Genomic DNA, 23538 nt, shown 5'->3' with positions numbered 1-23538 from the left:
GTGTCCTTTCACTCTGCTGCCACTTGGGGGAGCGGTCTGTCTGACTAAGATGGTTGCTGCCGTGTTGCGGAGGAGTCAGCACCAGGATCCCCCTGGCTACTCCTTCAGTTCTCTCCCCAATGTCTCTGTTGCTAGACTATCCTCAAGTGTCAGCAGACCAATCTGTATCCCCTTCAGCCGGGGATCCATCATCTGTGATGCCTCTCTTCACTGGGCACCTGGATCTGCACAATACCGGGTCGGGGCCAAGCCTCCTGGGAGTGTGGCTTTGTGTCCTTTCTTGCTGCTGCTGGTTGGGGGAGAGGTCTGCCTGAGCAAGATGGCAGCAGTTAGATTGTGCCAAAGCCAATTCATCTGTCTGTCCAAGGTTTTACCGGTTCCTCTCTCTCTATTGTTCAGTTGTTTTCCAGGTGATTTCTCCACAATTTAGCTGTAATTCCAGATTGGACGTGGGAGGAGGTCAGTTTGACCTCCACTCACTCCTTTGCCATCTTTAAGTCCCTCTCTCAATTTTTCTTGACTTAAATTTTCTACCATACATTGTATGCTAAATACACAGTTTGATCCCCTGTCATACTCAATCATTTACTTTAAGAACTCAAAGAAAATTTTTAAAAAGTTGTTATGCCTACAGTTAGAGTTTATTACAGTGAAAATTCAGGTCAAATAGATGAAAATATGAAAACAGTACATGAGATAAAATCCAGGAGAAACCAAGCTCAAGCTTCCAGGTGTCCCCTTTCATTGGATTTGTATAGGAACATGCTTAAGTCCTTCCAGAAACAATGTGTGACAACACATGTAAAGTGTTGCTAATCAAGGATGTTCACCTAGCCCTTGGTGTTCAGAGATTTTGAGGAGGTAAGTCACACAGGCACATGACTGACCTCGCCTACTCAGACTTCCACTCTGCCCATTCCCTAGCCAAAACAGCTTTTACCATAAGTTATAAACTTATCTGGCATATAAAAACAACTTATCGGGTAGAGTATTACAGATTATTTCACAGTAATTAGTCAAAGTCTTGTTCAAAAGACAGTACTTTCTTTATAATGTTCAGTGTTTGAGGAAATCAGGCTAACTGAGTTACATATTTTCTATCCAATCACCTCCCCTGACACTAGGTTTAGGTTCTCTTACAGCAAAGCTGTCACATTTTGTTTTGTGCATCTACCTTCAGTGTACCATTTATATAACAGATAAAGCAATGGTATCTGCATGAATATGCCCAACAGTTGGAGAAACAAGAGGAGGGAAGGAATATATTTAAATAAATAACTAATCTACCCTATATAAGAAAAAATATTTTATATTTTATATTAATTTCACTACTCATTTCCTCCATTAATCTAACATTATTTGTACCTTGTAATAAACTTGTGCAGAACTATTTAACTTAGAATATAGCTGATGGTTGTTAGCTAAATTCAGCTCTTCTACATTCCAGTCATTACTTATCAGTATTATATCCTGAAAAGGCTTTCACTCAATCTCCCAATACATTTGATCATCAGTATTGATATTTCCATATGACTTATTTACCTAAGGCAGTTACTCAAGGTGGGGGAGTTTAACTTATCATGTGATATTTTATTCCCATCAGAAATCCTTTTATTTTTTACTGTTCCATTTAATAGTTTTCTATCCACAAAACAGGGGTAATATATATATATATGCACACAATAAACTGTGGGATGTTGGAAATGCTACTGCTACATTTAATCTGTTATAACCAGGGACCTTTCTACTTATTGGTCACCAAGGTTTATTAGTTACACATTCTTCCTGGAGCTTCTACTCCACAGACCAATGGCCCAGTAGGGAGTAGCTCCTGGATTCCTTCTCAATTATACCTTATGTAGTAGATGCAGCCAGAAAAAATGATTTAAAAGATACTGGCACATGAATATAGTTCCACACGGAAATTAACTATAGGACTCATTTCATCATATTATATGACCAAAATGTGTCCCAGAGAAATGCCACTCAGGTTTTCATGTTTCCATTTGATCTTATCAGGTTCAAAAAGTAAGATTGGCCTTGGAAAATACAACTCATATGGTTTTATCCTGCTTGAGCATTAGGGTATAATTATGCTAAGAGTCAATATCATTTTCTTGCTCAGCCTTTTTCAAGACACCAGTGTAATATTGTAGTATTTCCCTTTTTACATAATCTAATTAGTCATTTCTTTAACTTCAACTATTATTACACTTTTTCTCAATTTTTTGATTTTTATCCAAACTTTTTCCATCTTTGGAAAGAATGTTAGTTTGAGCCATTGTGTTGGTCCAGAATACCAGTCTATCAAGTGCCTGACCCCAACAATTTCTGTGTAAGGATAAACCCAGTCCATTCTGATCCACATAGGATTTGGTAACATAAGTACAGAACTAGTGGGCTTTCTTGACCACTAGGCAAATACAGCTTAATTCACTATCAAACCCTATTTTTCCAGATGAAGTGAAGGAATAATCCATTACAGGAGATCCTTAGGAATACTAGCATAAATGTTTAAAGTTATAATTACAGTTTCTTGGTTAGGAATCATTCCTGCATACAGCACCTACAGCCCTTGTTCCAGGACCACTGAATCAGGTAGGAAAAAATAAAGTTTTGGTGATTTAGAAAAACATGCTATAGGTGCAAGTGGAATGCATTGACAATCAACCAGTCTCTTCATTGCTGAAGTTACACTATGCCCACTAATTTTATGGACCCAGCTGGCCACCTCAAATAGGCACACAAACGTGTCCTGTTGTGGATTCCAAATACCTTCTGGTTTGGGAAAGAAGCAGCTCTTCAATGTGCATCTTACATTATCATAGTGATTTCCACAGGGCTCTGATATATGCAGGAATCCTTTAATAGTCTAATTTTCCTTTGTCCATCTCCCTGCCTTGTATGGTGAGGCCACTGACCACCTCTATATTCCACTTATCCTACCCTCAGACTCTTAAAATTTTATTGTTCAATTCTTCCATCACTCCAAAGAAAAGAGCATGCAGTTTAGCCCATTGAACTCATTTACTCTTATCTTCTTCAGAGTTTTTCCATCTGTAGGTTAAAGAGCAGCAGCCTTCTAAACAGGATGTTTCTCATTTACTTTGTAACCAAGACCAAAGCAGATTTTGTTTTTGCCCATTGAAAGCTGTGCATAGAACACCACCATGTGGCAATGGGATCTAGTAGTTCTTCTGGTGCTTGCAAAGTTGACCTGAGGGAAAAGTAGCTCTTTAGTTATGAACACAATGAGTATATCCTTGAATTATTTCAGTGACATGTTACTTCTGGACACTGATTTTCTTATTAGAAATCACATGAGAGATATTTAGGTAATGGTTTCAAGATTATTATATGTTCTCCACTCATGAGGGCATTTTCAGTAAGTGTCCAATAGCAAATCAATAATTGTCTCTTAAACTGTGTATAGTTTACTTCCATGTCTGTAAATTTTCTGGATGAAAATTCCAGTGGTAACTGCAGGGCAGCAATCATGGGCTTTGCCTAGGCTCCAGTTTTCATAAATGCAAGTTTCAGAAATCTCCAAAATCAAATCTGTGTGTATATCATAAGGGTTCAAAGTCACCGAGTGCATTTCAGCTTGATATTGTTCAGGTCCCCACTCAAATGTGGCCTTCTTACATATAGCTTTAAGGATTGGAACTAAAAATATTTTTAGGGGTGAAATATGCATCCTACAAAATTTAAAAAATCCAACCATGTGCTATGATTCTTATTTATTTCCAAGGGTAAATAGTGACAGCATTTTATTTTTAGTCAGCTACAGAATGTCATGGTACATACCCCACCATGTTATTTCTACAATTTCACCATTTGGAAAGACCCTTGGACCTTTGTTGGACTTATCAACCAATTTTTATTAGTAATTTTTGTCACAACTACATTTAAATAAGTTGAATATTGCTCTTCAATTTCTAATGAAGAAGTTCACATGAACCTTGGTGGTTTTTACTGGAATTCAATCACATAGTTATGAAGTAACTTTGTGACTGATCATAGTTACTCAGATTCCAGTCCATCCCACAGAGCCCAAATAGGCATTAACAATAAATCACATTATTAGGGTAAACATAACTGGTCAAATAGCTACAGCATGGGCCAAAGACTCAAGCATATAAAGGGAAACTTATTGGAGAGAATATTCCAAGGGCATAGAAGTTACTTCTCAGGACCCAGAGAAGGACCAGCCCAAAAGATAGGCCCTTCTTTGGAAAGCACATGGTTGGGAACAGTCAAAGCTTTCTGAATTAATCTTTTCCTGTCCAAAATAAAATTAACTCAAAGAGCAAACATTGATGTTTCCAAATTCATTCACAAGAATTTAAAAATTTCCTAAGAACCAACAGGAAATAAAATGCCCAAATGAGGAGTCTTTAATCCCCATGGTTTTAACAAAGTGATTCATTTTCTACTATTTCTGTTAAGTCAAAAACAAAATCACTAAACAAAAAATAGTTTTATCTTATGTAATGAAAGTATATTCCTTGCAAAGGTATTAATTTAGAAGTTAAATTCTAATGATCTCTACCCAGGTGGTTAGTTAACATATACCTAAAGAAAAAGAAATCATAGTCATAGAATTTCCTTTAAATACAAGCATGCTTTATAATATGATCCCTGTAGAAGTGACTGAAAACAGGGTGAGTTGAGGAAGTAGTTTTGTTCCCTATCTGACCCTTCCTCCCACACACAGCGCCATAAAGCAATGAAGTGTGTTGCCCCACCCAGTGAATACCTAAGGCTCTGCCCCTTACAACATAACAAGTGTGTGAACATGGGGAGTCAAAGCAGCACTACCTAATACACAGAAACACAAGGAGGCTGCCAAATTGAGGCTACAAAGAAATATGGCCCAAATGAAAGAACAGATCAAAACTCCAGGAAAAGAACTAAGTGACACAGATATAGCCAACATATCAGATGCAGAGCTCAAAACACTGGTGATCAGGATGCTCAGAGAAATGAAAGAGTATGGCTATAAAATAAAGGAAAAAGTGAAAGCTATACGAAGTGAAATAAAGAAAAGTATACAGGGAACCAACAATAAAGGGAAGGAAATTGAAACTGAAATCAATGATTTGGAACAAAAAGAAGAAATAAATATTCAACTGGAACAGAATGAAGAAACAAGAATTCAAAAAAAAAATGTTGAGAGGCTTAGGGACCTCTAGGACAATTGTAAATATTCCAATATCCTAATCATAGGGATGGCTGAAGGAGAAGAGCATGAGCAAGAAATTGAAAACTTATTTGAAAAAATAATGAAAGAAAACTCCCCCAAACTGGTGAAGGAAATAGACATAAACTCAAGGAAGTTTGAAGAGTCCCAAACAAGTTGGACCCAAAGAGGAACACACTAAGAATCATCATAATTAAATTGCCAAAGATTAGAAATAAGGAGAGAACCTTAAAAGCAGCAAGAGAAAGGGAGAAAGCTACCTACAAAGGAGTCCCCATATGATAATCAGCTGATTTCTCAAGAAAAATTTTGTAGGCAAGAAAGGGATGGAAAGAATTATTAAAAGTCATGAAAAGCAAGGACCTAAATCTAAGATTACTCTATCCAGTAAAGCTATCATTTAGAATGAAGGGGCAGATAAAGTGCTCCCAAGACAAGGTACAGTTAAAGGCATTCATCATCGCCAAGCCCTTATATATGAAATGTTAAAGGGACTTATCTAAGAAAAAGAAGAACATAAAAACTATGAACAGCAAAATGACAACAAACTCACAACTATCAACAACTGAACCTATAAAACAAAAACAAAAACTAAACAAACAAGCAGAACAAGAACAGAATCACAGAAATGGAGATCACATGGAGGGTTATCCATTGGGAAGGATGGGGAGAGAATGGGGGGAAAGGTACAGGGAATAAGAGCCATAATTCGGCCTTAGCTTGTGTGGCTCAGTGCATTGAGTGTCGGCCTGCAAACCAAAGTGTCACTGGTTCGACTCCCAGTGTAGGGCACATGCCTGGATTGCAGCCCAGGCCCCCAGCAGGGGTCATGTAAGATGCAACTACAGATTGATGATTCTCTCTCTCTTTCTCACACCCTTCCCCTCTCTAAAAATAAATAAATAAAATCTTTAAAAAAATAGCAATAATTGGTAGGTAGAAAATCGACAAGAGGAGGTTAAGAATAGTATAGGAAATGGAGAAGCCAAAGAACTCATAAGTATGACCCATAGACATGAACTATGGTGAGGGATGCTGGAGGGAATGGGGGTACTGAGCACAGTGGGATAAAGGGGAGAAAACAATGGGACAATTGTTATAGCATAATCAATATAATATACTTTAAAAAAGAAAGAAAGCAAATAATTGAAAATGAAAAAATATTATCAGCTGATTTCTCAAAAGAAACCTTGTAGGCAAAAAGGGAATGGAAAGAAGTATTCAAAGAGATGAAAAGCAAGGACCTACATCCAAGATTACTCTATCCTGCAAACCTATCATTTACAATGGAGGGACAGATAAAGTGCTTCCCAGACAAGGTAAAGCTAAAGGAGTTCATCATCACCTATTCCCCATTACATGAAATGTTAAAGAGACTCATCTGAGAAAAAGAAGACCAAAACTATGAACAGTAAAATGTCAACAAACTCAGAAAAATCAACAATTGAACCTAAAAGAAAAACCAAAAGCAAACCAAGCAAACAACTAGAACAAGAACAGAATAATAGAAATGGAGGTTGGAAGATGGCTGTGAAGTAGGTGGGAGCTGAAACCACTTGCTTGTGTGCCAAACTGGGGCACCTAGCTGATCTTCCAAAGAACAGAGTGAGCAGCCAGCAGAATCATAGCTTATATGAAGTTTGGAAGCCAAAGATTGCAGAGGATGTTTAAAAATGGAAGGTAAGGAGATTTTGTAGGTTGCCAAGAAGGTTCCCACATCAAGTGCAGGGGACCATGGTTGCCACAGGAGCTCTGGAGGAAAGCCAGGTCAGTGCTTGTAACTTGGCAACTCCCTCCCCTCCCAGAGTGGTGAAGTCATAGACCAATGCCAGGAGAGACAAGAATGCTTGAAGTCGCTAGGGGGATAAATTATATTCAAGTTTGTTGTTGTTGTTGTTTGATGTGAGAAGGAGGAGGAGAAGGAAGAGAGAGAGGGAGAGAGAGAGAGATTTGTTGTTTCACTTATTTATACACTCATTGGTTGATTCTTGTATATACCCTGAATGGAAATCGAACCTGCAACGTTGGGGTATCAGGACTATGCTCTAACCAACTGAGCTACTCATTCAGGGCCTATTCAGGCTTTAATCATAGAAAGACATGCGGCACTCTGCCTCATTGTATCATGAGAATCAACCACCCTTCTAACACTTTCCACAGAAGATCATTCCAGCCATACCAAGATTCTTATTATTGAAGATGATAATATAAAAGAATTGAAAAGTCCTACACAGAAGTATAATTCTCTTAAATCTGTTTTTTAGAAGACTTTATCCTAACAACAAGCCAGCAAAAAGGAAATTTCAAAAGCTTAGTTAAAATCATGCAGTTATATCTCCGATTGTTTTGTCTCAAAAATTGTTTAAAGCTACATAGCTCTTGTATAAAACCTGTCATAATATTATTATAGGATCCTTCTAAGTTAATCTTTTGTATTACTTCGTTCTCTATCTGTGCCATGGACTGCTTAGAAAACAGTCTGAAACAGCCAGATATATTTATCAATTGCCATGGTTTTTAATTCTGGTATCTCCTCCCAGAAGTTCTAAATATCTCTGTTAAATAGAACTGATTATTCCAGCGATTATGGCCTGTAGTTCTCCTAACTCACCTAGATAATGAAATCCATTATTACTAAGCTCCTAAGTTTACAGAGATGTAAACTTACCTAGGGAAGCCTCTTTGGACGTTCAGGAAGAATCTTTGAGGAACTAGAGGGAAAAGTATATGGCACGTGGCTTCTATTGATTGCATCATGAATTGTCCTTACTTCACCCTCTTCCTTTTATATTCCCTGTTTCAGAGCAAGAAACAAAAGAGTAAGGGGGGAGATAAATGAAAATAACATAGAACGATACTCAGTAAATTAACATTTAAGACATCTTAAGAAAATAATAACAAAAAACCACAGTCATAGTGAGCTACCATAAAGTTCCAAAAAATCTCCTGTATCTAGAGAGAAAATGTTTAAAAACAGAAGGGTTTTAAGAAAACTAGACAGAATACAATTTCAGCTGTAGACAGGACTGATGTTTGAGTAGCCAGTCTGAGATACATACAAGAATTGCTATTCAGAGAGGATTGCAGTTAAGATACCCTGAAAGTTAAATGCCATAGTCAAGGGCTTACAGGTAAATTTGCCTATAAGGCAAAAAATCCTTTAGCTCAAATCCCTACAAGAGCCTTGTCATAGGAGGGCAAAGCTAACGAATCAATTTTCTGGAATACAATATACCGTATGAAAAGCAGAGCCTTCCCTTACTAGGTGGGTTTCCTACAAGCAATTACTTCCCCATCAGTAACTCTGAAAGCTTCCCAATAAATCATATGTATGCATACATATATGAATCTCCCTCACATGAAGAGACAAACATCAATGCCTCATTTCTGGAGATGTGTTCTGTTATTAATCGGAGTATTTTTAGTGTCCTTTGCAGATATAGAATGCACTATTCCAACAACTCAATTACAAATAAAATGTTTCCAGAAGAAAAACAAAAGCAGAATATGTAAGTGGTGGTTCTTTTCACATAATACTCATTTCATGAAGCATGGATTTGGGGCAACTGTGACCCTTCCTCCTCATGACTATGTCTAGACTTTGAGATCACACTCTTTGTTCCCATAAAAAAAAAACACACACACTTACTCTCTTATTTGTGTGGTCTGCACAAATGAGTTCACTCCCCCTCATTTCTTTCACTCCTATCTCACTGTCGTTATAAAACACTGACTGTTATAATTTTTGGAGACTAAGAAATATTCAGAAAAAGAAGAAAAAAAGAGAAATATTCACCTAGGAGATTGTTCCAATAAACTGGCCTCATGGTTATTGGAGACCCTTTTCTCCTGTAATCTGGACCTCCATCCTACCTCAGTTACTTAATCCTATAGTCATACCTTTAACCTTAGTGTTATAATAACTAAAATAGCTCCATAACTTTAACTTCAAACATTCCAATTTTTAACCACCACTTCTTATCTTTTCAGCTAATGTTCTCTGATACTTTGACTGTAACAATCCTTCCACTGAACTAAGACACATAATCCTTGATCTGTCCATCTCCCACTTGACATCCTGCCTTATTTTCCTCTTGATGAAGCTTAAATTCTAAAGTCCATTAGTATAATGAATTTTGTGCATATACCCTCCTATGCCTCCCATTACCTCCTATGCTTCTCTTCCTCACTTCATTTTACACACCTGAGACTAAATCAAATTCTCCAGCTACTATACTTACTGTATTTATACTCCTGCAGCTGAATATAGCCATAGAAAATACAACCATATTGCATGGTCTCACATTTAATTCATGACCATTAGCCTCAAATAGGCCTTTAAGCTGACTGGCTATTATGCCATATTTCCTTAGTACATTCACTATCCCAAACTTCCAGCTGACTATTCTATACTTGCTCCTGTTCCCTTAAATGTTTACTCCCTCTTTCTCCCATCCTCATGCCCAGATTATGATATTGCCTCCTATTCCATTGAGAAAGCTGAATAACCAGATAAAACTTCCATACATTCTTACCACATTTACCTAACCACCTGTATCTCTACCCATATATTCTCCTTCACTTCTGTTTCTATGAATGGGTTGCCCATGGTCCTTTCCAAGGCATCTCCCTGTGAATAAGACCCTGTCTGTCACCACCATTGAAAGGCATTGCTCCAAATATCCTCCCCCCTTTTAAATCAAGTTGTTCTTTTTTAATAATTATATTTTATTGTTTATGCTATTATAATTGTCCCAATTTTCTCCCTTTGCCTCTCTCCACACAGAGTCTATACTCCCTCAAGCAATCCCCACACTGATGTCCATGTCCATAAGTCATGCACATATGCTCTTTGGCTACTATATTCCTTATGCTGTACTTTATACCCCCATGACTATTCTGTAACAAGCAATTTGTACTTCTTATCCCTTCACATTTTTGCCCATCCTTCTGATCCCCCTCCCGTCTGGCAACCATGAAAACTTTCTCTGTATCTCTGATTCTGTTTTTATTCTGCTTGTTTTTTAGATTCAATCGTTGATAGATATGTATTTATTGCCATTTGATTATTCATATCGTTGACCTTCTTCTTAAAGAAGACCCTTTAACATTTTATATAATAGTGGTCTGATCATGATGAACTCCTCTAGTGTTTTCTTGTCTGAGAAACTATCAGTCCTTCAATTCTAAATGATAGTTTTGCTGGGTAGAGTAATCTTGGTTGTAGGTCCTTGTTTTTCATCACTTTGAATATTTCTTGCCAATCCCTTCTAGTCTGCAAAGCTTCTGTTGAGAAATCATCTGAAAGTCTTATGGGAGCTCCCCTGTAGGTAATTAACTACCTTTCTCTTGCTGCTTTTCAGATTCTCTGTTTATCTTTAACCTTTGGCATCTAATTATGATGTTTCATGGTGTGGGCCTCTTTGGTTTCATCTTGTTTGGGACTCTCTACCTTTCCTGGACTTGTATGTCTGTTTCTTTCACAAAGTTAGGGAAGTGTTCTGTCATTTTTTTCAAATGGTTTTTCAATTTCTTGCTCTCTCTCTCTTCTCTGTTTGGCAACACCATGATATGAATGTTGGTACACTTGAAATTGTCCCAGTGACTCTTTACATTATCTTCATTTTTTGGATTCTTTTTTATTCTTGCTGTTCTGATTGTCGATTTTTTTGCTTCCTTGTATTATAAATAATGGATTTGATTCTCATCTTCATTTACTATACTGCTGATTCCCTGTAAATTGTTCTTTCTTCAAAAAATGTATTCTTCATCCGATTGGACTTTTTGTATACTATTGAGGTTGTTACTAAGTTCTTTGAGCATCTTTATAACCAGTGTTTTGAACTCTGCATCTAGTGGATTGCTTGTCTCTAATTTATTTGGTTCTTTTTCTGGTGTTTTGTACTGTTCTTTTATTTGGACCATGTTTCTATGTCCTCTCATTTTGACATCCTCCCTGTGGTTGTTTCTGTGCATTAGGTAGAGCTGCTACATCTCCCAGACTTGGTTGAGTGGTTTAATGTAGTAGGTGTCCTGTAGGGTCCAGTGACACAGCCTCCACGATCACCCAAGCTGGGTACTCAAGGTACACCCACTGTATGGACTGTGTACACCCTCCTCCTGTAGCTGTGCTTTGGTGTGGTTGGCAGACAAATGGGAGGGATTTACCCAGGCAATTAATCTTCAAGGACTGGCTGTGACCACTGACCACCAACCTCTGACCACCATGGAGAGTCAGCTGTACAGGGGCCAACCCCACATAGCAGTACTTTTTCAGCATGGCTCTGATGCCTGCTGAGTTTGCCCCTTGAGTGTGTTGCTTGTGAAGGTGGTTGGGCTGTGATGCTCTAATATGATCTGAAGCTGTCCACTGGGTGCAGGCTCTGGGTCTTTCTTCCTGGGAGGTTCAGGCCAAGGTCAGCCAACACCTGTGTTCTGCCTAGGGTCATTTATCATGAGCTACAAAGTGATCTGCAGATGGCTGCTATTGTGCTGGGCTTGGAGGTTCCCAGGTGAGGCCAAGCTGTGAAACAAGTCAAGATGCTGCTAGTGTCAGGCCTGGTACCACTTAGTGAGGGGTACAAGGCTTGCTGAGGCCATATGCTGCTTGTTGGAGAGAATTTAGGAAAATCTGAAGCATGAGCTAAGACAAGCCATTTGTATGGAAAAAGCCACCAGAAACAGCTTGGGTGAGTCCAAAATTTGGGTGGAGTGGTGTCCCAGAGAATCACAAGGATGTGGCCAACATTGTAAGCCAAGTTGGTGGAGTCTCATTTATGGCACCTGCTTTCTGGTTTTGTGGGGGGAGAGCTCATCACAGGAACAATGGCTTCTGTTAGCACTTTTGTTTGGGAAAAAGCTTCCCCCACCCAGGTCGTTCCCTGATGCCAGACACTTCAGTTCTTCCCCATATGTCTCTGGTGTCTTTCCAGCTGCTGCCTACCCTCCCACCATCCACTGGTGATCAGAGGGAGTGAGTCTGAGTAAGTCCATGTGGAGGCCCTTTAAAAGAAATGCCTGGAACTCCAAGAGTTTCTGTCTCCCACAGCCTCAGTCCCCACTGCTTTTTACAGCAGACATTATGGGGACTTATCTTCTTGGCACTGGAACCCTGGGCTGGGGGCCTGGGGTAGGACTGGGTCCCCTCACTCTGATATATTCCTCCCCAACTTTATCCTCCACATGTGGATGTGTGGCCAGCCAGTTTTGTGTCTCCTTCCCTCCTACTAGTCTTGATGTGGTTTCTTCTTTAATTCTGTAGTTGTAGGACTTCCATTCAGGTTAATTTATGGTGGTTCTGTTTAATTGTTGTTTTGTAGTTTAGTTGTAATTTTGATGTTGTGTGAGGAGGCAAGCCATGTTTACCTACATTGCCATCTTTTGGAAACATCAAAATTTTTCCTCTTTACTAAATAATCTCCATCAGTACATGAACTGTTATTTCTCCCATTACAAACACAAAAATTCTCTTGACCTGATTTCTTCTCCAGTTACCATGCTACATCTTTCTTTTCTTCTATGAAAAAAAATTATGAATTGACTATATGCCTCTCTAATTTCTCTTTTCCATTCCCTCTCGAATCCACATCCATTGGGTATTCATACTCAGCTGAACACAGAACCAGATTTTCTCTCTCATAGTTGCTAATAACCTCATATGCAATGGTCATTTTTCTGTTCTCTTCTTTGACTTAGCAGCAGCATCTGTCAGAGTTTATCACTATTTCCTCCAAAGACACTTTGTTGAATAAAGGAATTGCTACACTCACCTAGATTTCTTATTTTTATGACTTTTTTTAAATGTCTTTCGTTAGTCTTTTCTACATTAGTCTAAAAACTTTGTGTTTCCCTAAAGTTCAGTCTCCTTTCCTATTTATACTTACTTCTTTGGTAATCATATGCAGTCTCAAGGCTTTCATTATAATCTACATCTTGGCTCAGACCTCTTCTTTGACTTTCAGACAGCTATTGCCAATTGCTTTTTTGATATCTTCACTTGGACGCCTATTAGTCACTGAAGCTTAATACGTTCAAATTCAGTTCCCATTATTATTTCCCAATAATTTTTTCTTCTTGAAGTCTTACCCATCTGAGCTAATTTCAGTTATTTTTGTCCAAGGCCTTGACTTCACCTGTGATTCTCCACATTCTCTCACAGCTCATCTCTATTACATCAGCAAATCCTGTTGCACTAACTTCAAAATATATTCAAAATTCAACATTTCTACTACTTCACTACTACTTCCTTGGTCCAAGATACCATCATCTCTTTTCTAAATTAATAAAATAACATTTTTTCAAATGTATTTATTTATTTTTCAAATACATTTGTCTCTGCTTACCCCCCACCACTTTCCCTTGCCCCCTCCCTCCCTTCCTCCCTCCCTCAACTCTTCCCTTTTGGTTTTGTCCATGAGTCCTTGCTATATGTTCCTTGACTAATAAAATAACCTTTTAATTGAGCATTCCACTTCCATTCTTAATCTCCTAAAGTCTTTTCTCCACATGGCACAAAGAATGATCCTGTTAAAATCTGTCAGGAGATGGCAACAAGATAACTGGGAGCTGAATCCATTTGCTCAAACACCTAACAGGGACACCTAGCTGATCTTCTGAAGAACAGTGTGAACAGCCAATGGGATCTCAGCTTATATGAAGTTTAGAAGCCAAAGATTGCAGAGGATGTTTAGGAATGGATGGTAAAGGGATTTTGAAAGCCATTAGGAAGGTCCCCGGACCGTATGCCAGAGACTGTGGCTGCCATAGGAGCTTTGGAGGAGAACCAGGTCAGTGATTGTAACTTGGCAGCTCCCTCCCCTTCCAGAGTGGGGAAGTCACAGACCCACACCAGGAGAGACCTGGACACTTAAAGTCACTGGGGGGGATAAAGACATACTAAGAGACACACAGCTGGTAGCAGGCCCCAGCTGGGTCTGTGGTCACTGGCTGGGACAGTACCAGATAAATTGAGCAGCTAGGTGACACCTGGAGATGGGAGAAGAGAATAGATGCAACTGGCTGTGACCTAGAGAGTCTCTGCACTGGTAAGAGAGCTGGGCTGTGTGAAAAACTGGTGCTTGTTAGGAATGGCCACCCACAACCAAGGGAGATTCACTCAAAAATGGCTCTCAGCTGCTGTGCAAGGACTTCTCGCATGCAATAGCCAGGCCAGTGAAGAGGGAGGAGCAGGACATGATTTTCTCCCAATCAGGGTGCCTCTTGGATTGATCAAAAGGATGCAGCAGGGGTTCAGGGAGGTAGCAGCCCTCACAGAGACTGAATTTAATAAGGGAACTAAACTGCCCTGAAGGGATGATTTGTGCATTCAGTGCCCAGGCCAACAAAGAGGGAGAAGGAGGGGTGCGATTTGCTCCCACTCAGTGTACCTTGGACTAATCAAAGGGCTGTACAAGGAGGTGGATAATAGGGGCCAGCATGGCGCATATGGACAGTGTGGGCCATGCAGTGCTCTGAATTGTGTAGGCTGGAGGCTAGGCACCAGTAAATGTTGTAGCCCAGATGGAGCCTCCATCCTCCTAGAACCACAGGAAAGGAAAAAAAACAGAGCCCAGCCTACCTCTGTCTGCAGCATCCAGGAAGACCAGCAAAACTCGCTTGGCAGGGTTTAAAGTCAACAAGAGGCTTTTTCTTTTTTTTTTTCCTTTTCTTTTATCAAGTGTAATACAATAAGACCTGGAGCTGTGACAGAACAAAGACAGATCCAGAAAGAGGTCAGAGGCTAACATCAACAACTGAGACAAATTTCTCTTTGCTATTCCTCAAAACTTGCATTTTATTTTCTTTGTTGTTTTTATTTTATTTTTTATTTCTCTTCTTTCTGTTTAGTGTTTTTGTTTTGTTTGTTTGTTTGTTTTATTTCCTTGTTTGGTTGATATTCTTTGTTCCCCCTGCCATATTGCATTTTAATTTTTCTTCTTTCAAATCACTCGTGTTCCAATAACACACTACTCTTGGTTTTTTACTTTATATTCTTTTTATTCAGGTCATATATTTCCTGTAATATTATTGTTATTCTAAGTCCCACATAGTACCCTTCTCTGGTCTTGGTCCTTTACACTATCCTCCTGAGATTTATTACTATTGTGGTTAATTTTATTAACTCACACACTATACCGAGTTTCTATCCCTTACTCCCACTATAATTCACCATCTAACCTTGAATAAGTGCTCTGCTTTCTAGAGTCAACTCACATTCTTTTCTCAATCTAATAAGAGTCTTAACTCTTTTTCATCTTTTATAAAAAGTGACTCCTTGGGTGACATATCACAGTTATTGTATACTTCTCCAAAGGATCTCCAATGTGTTCTCTATTTGTTGGTACTTTAAATCTAATATAAAATTCTCCTGCTGTCTTACTCCATTTTGCCTTCACCCTGTCCCTGACCACATACAAGTTAAGGTGGAAGTTGTAAATACCAGTAAACTTGCTGGAGGGGAGAACCAACCAACAAAAGAGCCACCAACAGGTGAAGCCCAAGTAAACAAGAGAGCCCACACAAACAGAAGAAAGGGAAACCCTAGAGCATCCAGACAAGAAGATCAAAGAGACCACACCACTGAGTCCCACAGAACTCCTACCATAGAAGTTCATCCTACGAACACAACCCATGAAACAGAACATCAGGAATCACAGAAACAAACAAAAAGAGTCACCTAAAATGGGGAGACAAAGAAAAAACCTGCAATCGAAAGGAATGAAGATTCCCCAGTAAAAGAGCTAAATAAAATGGAGTCAAGCAAACTATCAGATACAGAATTCAAAAAGATGGTAATAAGGATGTTCAAGGAACTCACAGACAACTACAGGAAACTGAGGGAGAATGACAACAGTATGGAAAAGGAAATAAAAACTATTAAAAAACCTGGAAGAAATGAAGAATAAAATTTATGAAATAAAAAAAATACACTAGAAGTAATTACAAGGAAGCTGGGTGAAGCAGAAGAGAGAATTAGTGAGCCAGAAGGCAAGGTAGAAGAAATACTCAGGTAGAGCAGATACATGAAAAAAGGGACTAAAAAATATGATGATAAATTAAGGAAACTGCAAGAAGACATGAAACTCAAAAACATTCCAATCATAGGAATACCAGAAAGAGAAGAAAAGCAAGGGATAGAAAACCTGTTTGAAAAAGTAATGACAGAAAACTTCCCTAACCTGGAGAACAGAAAAACCACACAAGTTCTGGAAACACAAAGGGTCCCAATCAAGATGAACCCAAAGAGACTTACTCCAAGACATATCAAAATTAAAATGCCTAATTTTTAAGAGTATGAGAGAATCTTAAAAGCAGCAAGAGGGAAACAAGAAATAACATACAAGGGAGCTCTGATAAGGCTAGCAACTGATTTCTCAAGAGAAACACTACAAGCCAGAAGGGATTGGCAAGAAATATTCCAATTAATGAAAGGCCAAGGCCTGCAAACAAGACTACCCTACCCAGCAAGGCTATCAAATAAAATGGAAGGCAAAGTAAGGAGTTTCTCAGACAAAAAAAGCTAAAAGAATACACCTCTACCAAACCAGCAATACAAGACATGCTAAAGGGAATGCTTTTAGAAGGGGAAGAAAAAGAGTGTGTGAGAGAGATACAAAAGTACAAGGGGGAAAAATAAGTAGCTATCAAAAATAACCTTATATATTAATGTATTAAATGCTCCAACCAAAAGATATGGGGTAGCTGAATGGATAAGAAAACATGACTTGGAAATATGTTGCCCACAAGAGACCCACCTCAGAACAGAAAATCTTCACAAACTGAAAGTGAAGGGTAGGAAAAAATATTCCTAGCAAATGGACAGGAAAATAGATAAGGTAGCAATTCTTATATCAGACAAAATAGACTTCCAAACAAAAGCCATATGAAAAGGGACACAGAAGCACACTTCATAAATACTCAAGGGAAGAGACCATCAAGAATACATAAAAATTATAAACATAAATGCACCCAAAATAAAAGCACCCAAATATATAAAGAAAATCCTGGAGAACTTCAAGAATGATATAGGCAGCAACAAACTTATACTATGGGATTTTAACACCACACCAAAAAATGGATAGATCTTCCAAACAAAATATCAACAAGGATACTGCATCATTGAATAAGCCCTAGATCAAATGGACTTAAATGATATATACAGAATGTTTCTTCCCAAAGAAGCAAATGCACATTCTTTTCAAATGAATAGGGAATATATTCAAAGATAGACCGCATGATAGAACACAAAACAAGTCTCAACAAATTCAAGAAAATTGAAATCATAACAAGCATTTTCTCAGACCACAAGGGCCTGAAACTAGAAATCAACATCAAAGAAAAAAATAAAAACAATCACGTTCATGAGGACAGAATAGCATGCTATTAAACAATGAATGGGTTAATAATGAAATCAAGGAATAAATCAAAAACTTTCTAGAAACAAATGAAAATGAACACACAACAGTCCAAAACTTATGGGACACAGCAAAAACAGTCCTGAGAGAAAAGTTCATAGTGATACAAGCCTACCTAAAAAGGATAGAAACATTTCAAATAAACCACCTACACCTACATCTACAAAAACTGAAGGAATAGCAACAAACAAAGCCCAGAGCAAGTAGAAGGGAGAATATAATCAAGATCAGAGCAGAATTAAATGACAGAGAGATGAAAAGAACAATTCAAAGGATCAATAAATCCAGGCACTACTTCTTTGAAGAGATAAACAAAAAATTGACAAGCCTTTGAGCAGAGTCATCAAGAAAAAGAGAGAAAGAATCCAAAAAATAAAATCAGAAATGAAAGAGGAGAGATTACAACTGATACCACAGAAATTCAAAGGACTGTAAGAAATTACTACAAACAACTATATGACAAGAAATTTGAAAAATTGGTTGTAATGAAATATATCTAGAAAAAAATAATCTTCCAAAACTGAATCAAGAAGAAGCAGAAAGCCTGCACACACCAATAACAGCTGGTTAACTCAAAGCAGTAATCAAAAAATTCCAAGCATACAAAAGCCCTAGGCTGAACTGTTTCATAGGAGAATTTTACAAAACAATTAAGGAAGAGCTAACCCCTGTCCTCCTCAGACTATTCCAAAATATCCAAGAAGAGGGAAGACTCCCAAACTCTTTTTATGAGACCAATAGCATTCTAATCACAAAACCAGATAAAGACACAACAAAGAAAGAAAATTACAGGTCACTATCGCTGATGAACCTAGAGGCTAAAATTCTCAACAAAATAGTGGCAAAGTGCATCCAGCAATGCATTAAAGAGATCATCCACCATGATTAAATAGGGTTCATCCCAGGAATGCAAGAATGGTTCAATATTCACTAATTAATAAATGTAATACATCACTTAAACACACAGAAAGAGAAAAATCACATAATCACATCGATAGATGTGGCCAAAAAAATTTTTGATAAGGTACAGCACCCATTTATGATAAAAAAAAAACACTCAACAAAATGGAAGTAGAGGGAACATACCTCAACATAATAAAGGTCATTTACGAGAAACTTACAGCCAGCATCATACTCAATGGGCAAAAATTAAAATCTTCCTCACTAAGATCAGGAGCAAGACAAGCATGTTGGCTTTCACCACTTCTATTCAAAATAGTGTTGCAAGTTCAAAGCACAGCAATCAGACAAGAAAAAGAAATAAAAGGTATCCAAATTGGAAAGGAGGAAGTAAAACTGTCATTGTTTGCAGATGACATGATAGTGTACATAGAAAATCCTATAGACTCCACCAAAAAACTACTCAACCTAATAAGTGAGTTTGGCAAAACAGTGGGATAGAAATTCAGTATTCAGATATCGAAGACATTTTTGTACACCAACAACAAAATATCAGAAACAGAAACCAGGGTAAATAAACCTATTTGCTATAGCAAAAGAAAAATAAAGTACCTAGAAATAAACCAAACCAAGGAGGTGAAGGAACCTGTTCTCAGAAAACTACACAACACTGAAGAAAGAAATTAAGAAGGACACCAATAAATGGAAGCATGCACTGTGCTCTTGCATGGGAAGAATTAAAATCATCAAAATGTCCATCCTTCCCTTAAATAAATAAAAAAAAAAGAAAAAGAAAAAGATAAGAAAAAAAATGTCCATCCTACCCAAAGCAATTTATTGATTTAAGGAAACCCCTATTAAAATACTGACATATTTCACAGACATAGAACAAGCATATCAATTGTTTATACAGAACATTAAATGACCCAGGGCAGCTGCAGCAATATTTAGAATGAAGAACAATGTAGGAGGGATCACAATACCTGACATCAAACTATAGTACAAGGCCACTGTAATCAAAACAGTCTGGTACTGACATAAGAACAGACAGATAGATCAATGGAACAGAAGAGACAACCCAGAAGTAAATTTATGTCTCTATGGTCAATTAATATTTGAAAAGAGGGACAGGAGCATAAAATGGAATAAAAATAGTGTCTTAAACAAATGGTGTTGGGAGAGGTGGACAGTTACATGCAAAACATTGAAATTCGACCACCAACTGACACCATACACATAAATAAACTAAAAGTGGATAAAAGACTTAAATATAAGTCAGACACCATAAAAGTCCTAAAGGAGAACATAGGCAGGAAAATCTCTGATATTCCACACAGCAATATTTTCACTGCTGTATACTCTAGAGCATGGGATACAAAGGGAAGAATAAATATATGGGAACTCATCCAAATAAAAAGCTTCTGCACAGTAAAGGAAAAATCAGTAAAATGAAAAGGTAACCAACAGTATGGGAAAGTATATTTCCCAATGATACCTCAGACAGGGGTTTGATCTTCAAAATATATAAAAAACTTATACAACTCCACTCCAGGAAGACAAACAATCCAATTAAAAAATGTGCAAAGGACCTGAGCAGATACTTTTCGAAGGAAGACATACAGAGGACTCAGAGACATATGAAAGGATGCTCAGCATCACCAGCCATCAGAGAGATGCAACTTAAAACCACAGTGTGATATCAGATCAGAATGGCCACCAAAACCAAATCAACAAACAAGGTGAGGTTGTGGAGAAAGGGAAACCCTATTCAATGCTGGTGAGAATGCAGATGGTGCAGCCACTCTGGAAAACAGTGTGGGATTTCCTCAAAAATGTTAAAAAAAAAATGTACCTGTATTTTGAACCAGTAATTCCAGTGCTGGAATTATACCCTAAGAATCCTGAAACAACACTTCAAAAGAACATATGCACCCCAATGTTCATAGCAGCACAATTTACAATAGCCAAGTGATGGAAACAGCCTAAGTTCCCATCAATAAATGAGTGGATCAAAAAACTGTGGTACACAATGGAATGCTATGCAGCAGAAAGAAAGTAGGAGCTCCTACCCTTCATGACAGCATGGATGGAACTGGAGAGCATTATGCTAAGTGAAATTAGCCAGGTGGTGAAAGACAAATACCGTATGATCTCACCTATAGGTGGAACCTAATCAAAGAGAACAAAATTTTTTTTTCTTTATTTCTCTTGCCCTAGGAGACATATCAGCAAAAATATTGCTGCACGATGTATCTGAAATTTTACTGCCTATGTTTTCCACTAGGATTTTTATGGTGTCCTGACATATTTAAGTCTTATCCTTTTTGAGTTTATTCTGGTGTATGGTATAATTTGGTGGTCAAGTTTCAGTTCTTTGCATGTATCAGCCCAGTTTTCCTAACACCATTTATTGAATTGAGTACCTTTACTCCATTGTATGCTTATGTCCCCTTTTTCAAATATTAATTCACCATAAAGTCATGGGTTTATTTCTGAGATCTCTATTCTGTTCCATTGATCTATGCATTTGTTCTTATGCCAGTACCAGACTTTTTTATTACAGTGGCCTTATAGTATAGTTTATTACCAGGTATTGTGATCGCTCCAACTTTGTTCTTCTTTCTCAAGATTGTTGAAATTATTCGGGTCTTTTTGGTTTCATATAAATTTTTCGAATATTTTTCTTGACCTGTCAAGTATGCCATTGTCAAGAATTATGTTGGATCTATAGTTTCCTTTGTGTATTATGCACATTTTAATGATGTTAATTCTTCTAATCCATGAACATTTCAGAAATTGATAGCTTTTTTGTACTCCAACAGTGAACTATCAGAAAGAGAAACTAAGAAAAATAAATTAAAGTAAAATTTAAAAAAAAAAAAGAAAGAGAAACTAAGAATAAAAAATCTCCATTTACTATAGCAATAAAGAAAATAAAGTGCCTAGAAATGCTGTGCACTTTTAAATGTATTTATCTTTTTACTTAAAATAACAATGTTAAACCTATTTCATGTTTTACTAAAAAGCACATACCTTAAGAAAAAGCACATTCTTTAAGAAAAATAACTATATTTTTGAAAACTAAATATTCCATTTAATTTAGTAAATTTGATCAACCTTTTGTAGGTAGAAAAAGATATTACTTTATTTCACTGAAATGGAGACTAAGCATTAGAGTGGCTGAGTAGCATGATGAAAGTCATATCATTGATGAATGGCAGAGCTGAGACCCACAGCCTCATCTGTCTTTCTGACTGATTTAAAACTAGTGACTATAAAAACACCCCACTCTTTGCCTTCACTGAGAAAGTAAACAGTCTAGATTATGGGTTTTCATAACCATTGCCATTTCTTGTGCCCTAAGAATCTGTCTAAATCCTTTATATAATTTGCATACTGGTGTTATCTCTAATACAGCTTGGTAATTCTCTTGTGGATCCCACATACAGTGAGTTGACTTTGTTTTGCTATAATGTGCATAGATCCAACAATATGTTGTACATGGCTTGGACGAGAACATAACAGCTTGATCTGCATCACTTGCCATTACAGTGTTCAGAGACATCATCTTGGTGGCTAAAAATGTAGGCTATTGTATTGGAGGGCAGTTACACAAAGAAATCTGGAAATCAAAACTGCAAGCCCACTCACCTGAAGGCCTATTTCATGCATGTTACTACCCAAGATTGACCACACAGTCATCACCTCTAAGCTTATTATAGGAGAAAGTACTGCACCATAGTGCAGTCTCTTTAATGTGAATGACAGTGTGTGATAGAACTTTTGCGTGCTTGTGTGACCCTGATAATAATTTTGTACAGTACTTATCAACTTTACTGAATTTTTAAAAAATCTTTTAATTTCAACTTTTTATTATGTTTTAGTTCAATTTATGTAATAATCTGTATCATTTTTAAAGAAAAATGAAAAATAAGCTGTTGAAGAGGTAACATTCTGTAAATAATATAGTGCCAGGCAGAAATCTATAATTGATTTACATTTTAATGTAAAAATAAACTGTGTTATGTTACCATGCAGATTTATACAGGAAATGCAGAAGAACACAAAATAAGTACCCTCTTCTTGATCAGAAGAGAACTAAGTATTTTTATAAGCTAAAGCTATTAAATTTACAACAACAAAACACTAAACAAAAATGTATTTTTAAGAAAAAAGTATTTCTCATTTTCTGTTCTTGGCATCAATTTTAATTCTTTCCAGGGAGCCAAAACCTCCTGAATCCCTTTTGGTGTTATTCAAACCTTGAATTTCCTCTATTTCTGGATAAAAAATCCGTTCACAGATGAGCTGTGCAATTCGGTCACCTTTTTTGACTTCAAACTTTTCTTTGCCAAAATTAAACAGTACAGCACCAATATTTCCTCTATAATCTTCTATGACACCAGCTCTTATGCCTATGAAGGGTTTTCCAGCCAAGCCAGAACGTGGAGCTAATCTTCCATAGCACCCAGCAGGCAGAGTGACCTGAATGTCGGTTTTCACAAGGGCTTTCTCTATAGGTGGCACTGTGTAATCATAGGCACTATTCAGATCATAGCCGGCGGCTCACGAAAACCCCTTGGTTGGGGCGGTGGCACGCTCCGAGAGCTGCACAAAGCAGAACCGAGCCCAGCCCTCCTCCGCAGGCTAGGACCGCTTGCTGGGGGAGATGGTGGGTATCTCTTCAGAGCACGGCATGGCAGAACAGAGCGCGGGCACCGGTTGGAACAGAGGAAGAAGAATACGCGAATAAGCCTAGATGCTTGTTTAAGAGCTCAATATTTCTGAATTTTTAAAAATCTTAACATGGTACTCTTAAACATAATAGTCAATGGCAGTGTGTTTTCAGCATCACCTGGGCAGAACAGCTTCTCACATGTGAGATACTTTGCTTTATCACCCTGTTGCCATGGATATTTTGTGAGGGTTGTTTTGGGGTTTTTTTTGTTTTTTTTTTCTCAAGAACCATTTTATCCTTGCAACTCTAATAATACACATTTGTCAAAATGTAGGCCCAGTTTT

The 23538-nt window shown here is 37.7% G+C and overlaps 1 pseudogene; it reads right to left on the bottom strand.

The window, feature by feature from the left end:
• Positions 1–142: 142 nt before the first annotated feature.
• Positions 143–23214, bottom strand: LOC129073249 (deoxyuridine 5'-triphosphate nucleotidohydrolase-like; annotated as a pseudogene).
• Positions 23215–23538: the final 324 nt, after the last annotated feature.

The sequence above is a fragment of the Pteronotus mesoamericanus genome, unplaced genomic scaffold (assembly GCF_021234165.1).
Source record: "Pteronotus mesoamericanus isolate MK-2021 breed Mesoamerican mustached bat unplaced genomic scaffold, CSHL_Meso_final contig_37, whole genome shotgun sequence".
NCBI lineage: Eukaryota > Metazoa > Chordata > Mammalia > Chiroptera > Mormoopidae > Pteronotus > Pteronotus mesoamericanus.
This window is presented reverse-complemented; position numbering and strand designations above follow the sequence as displayed.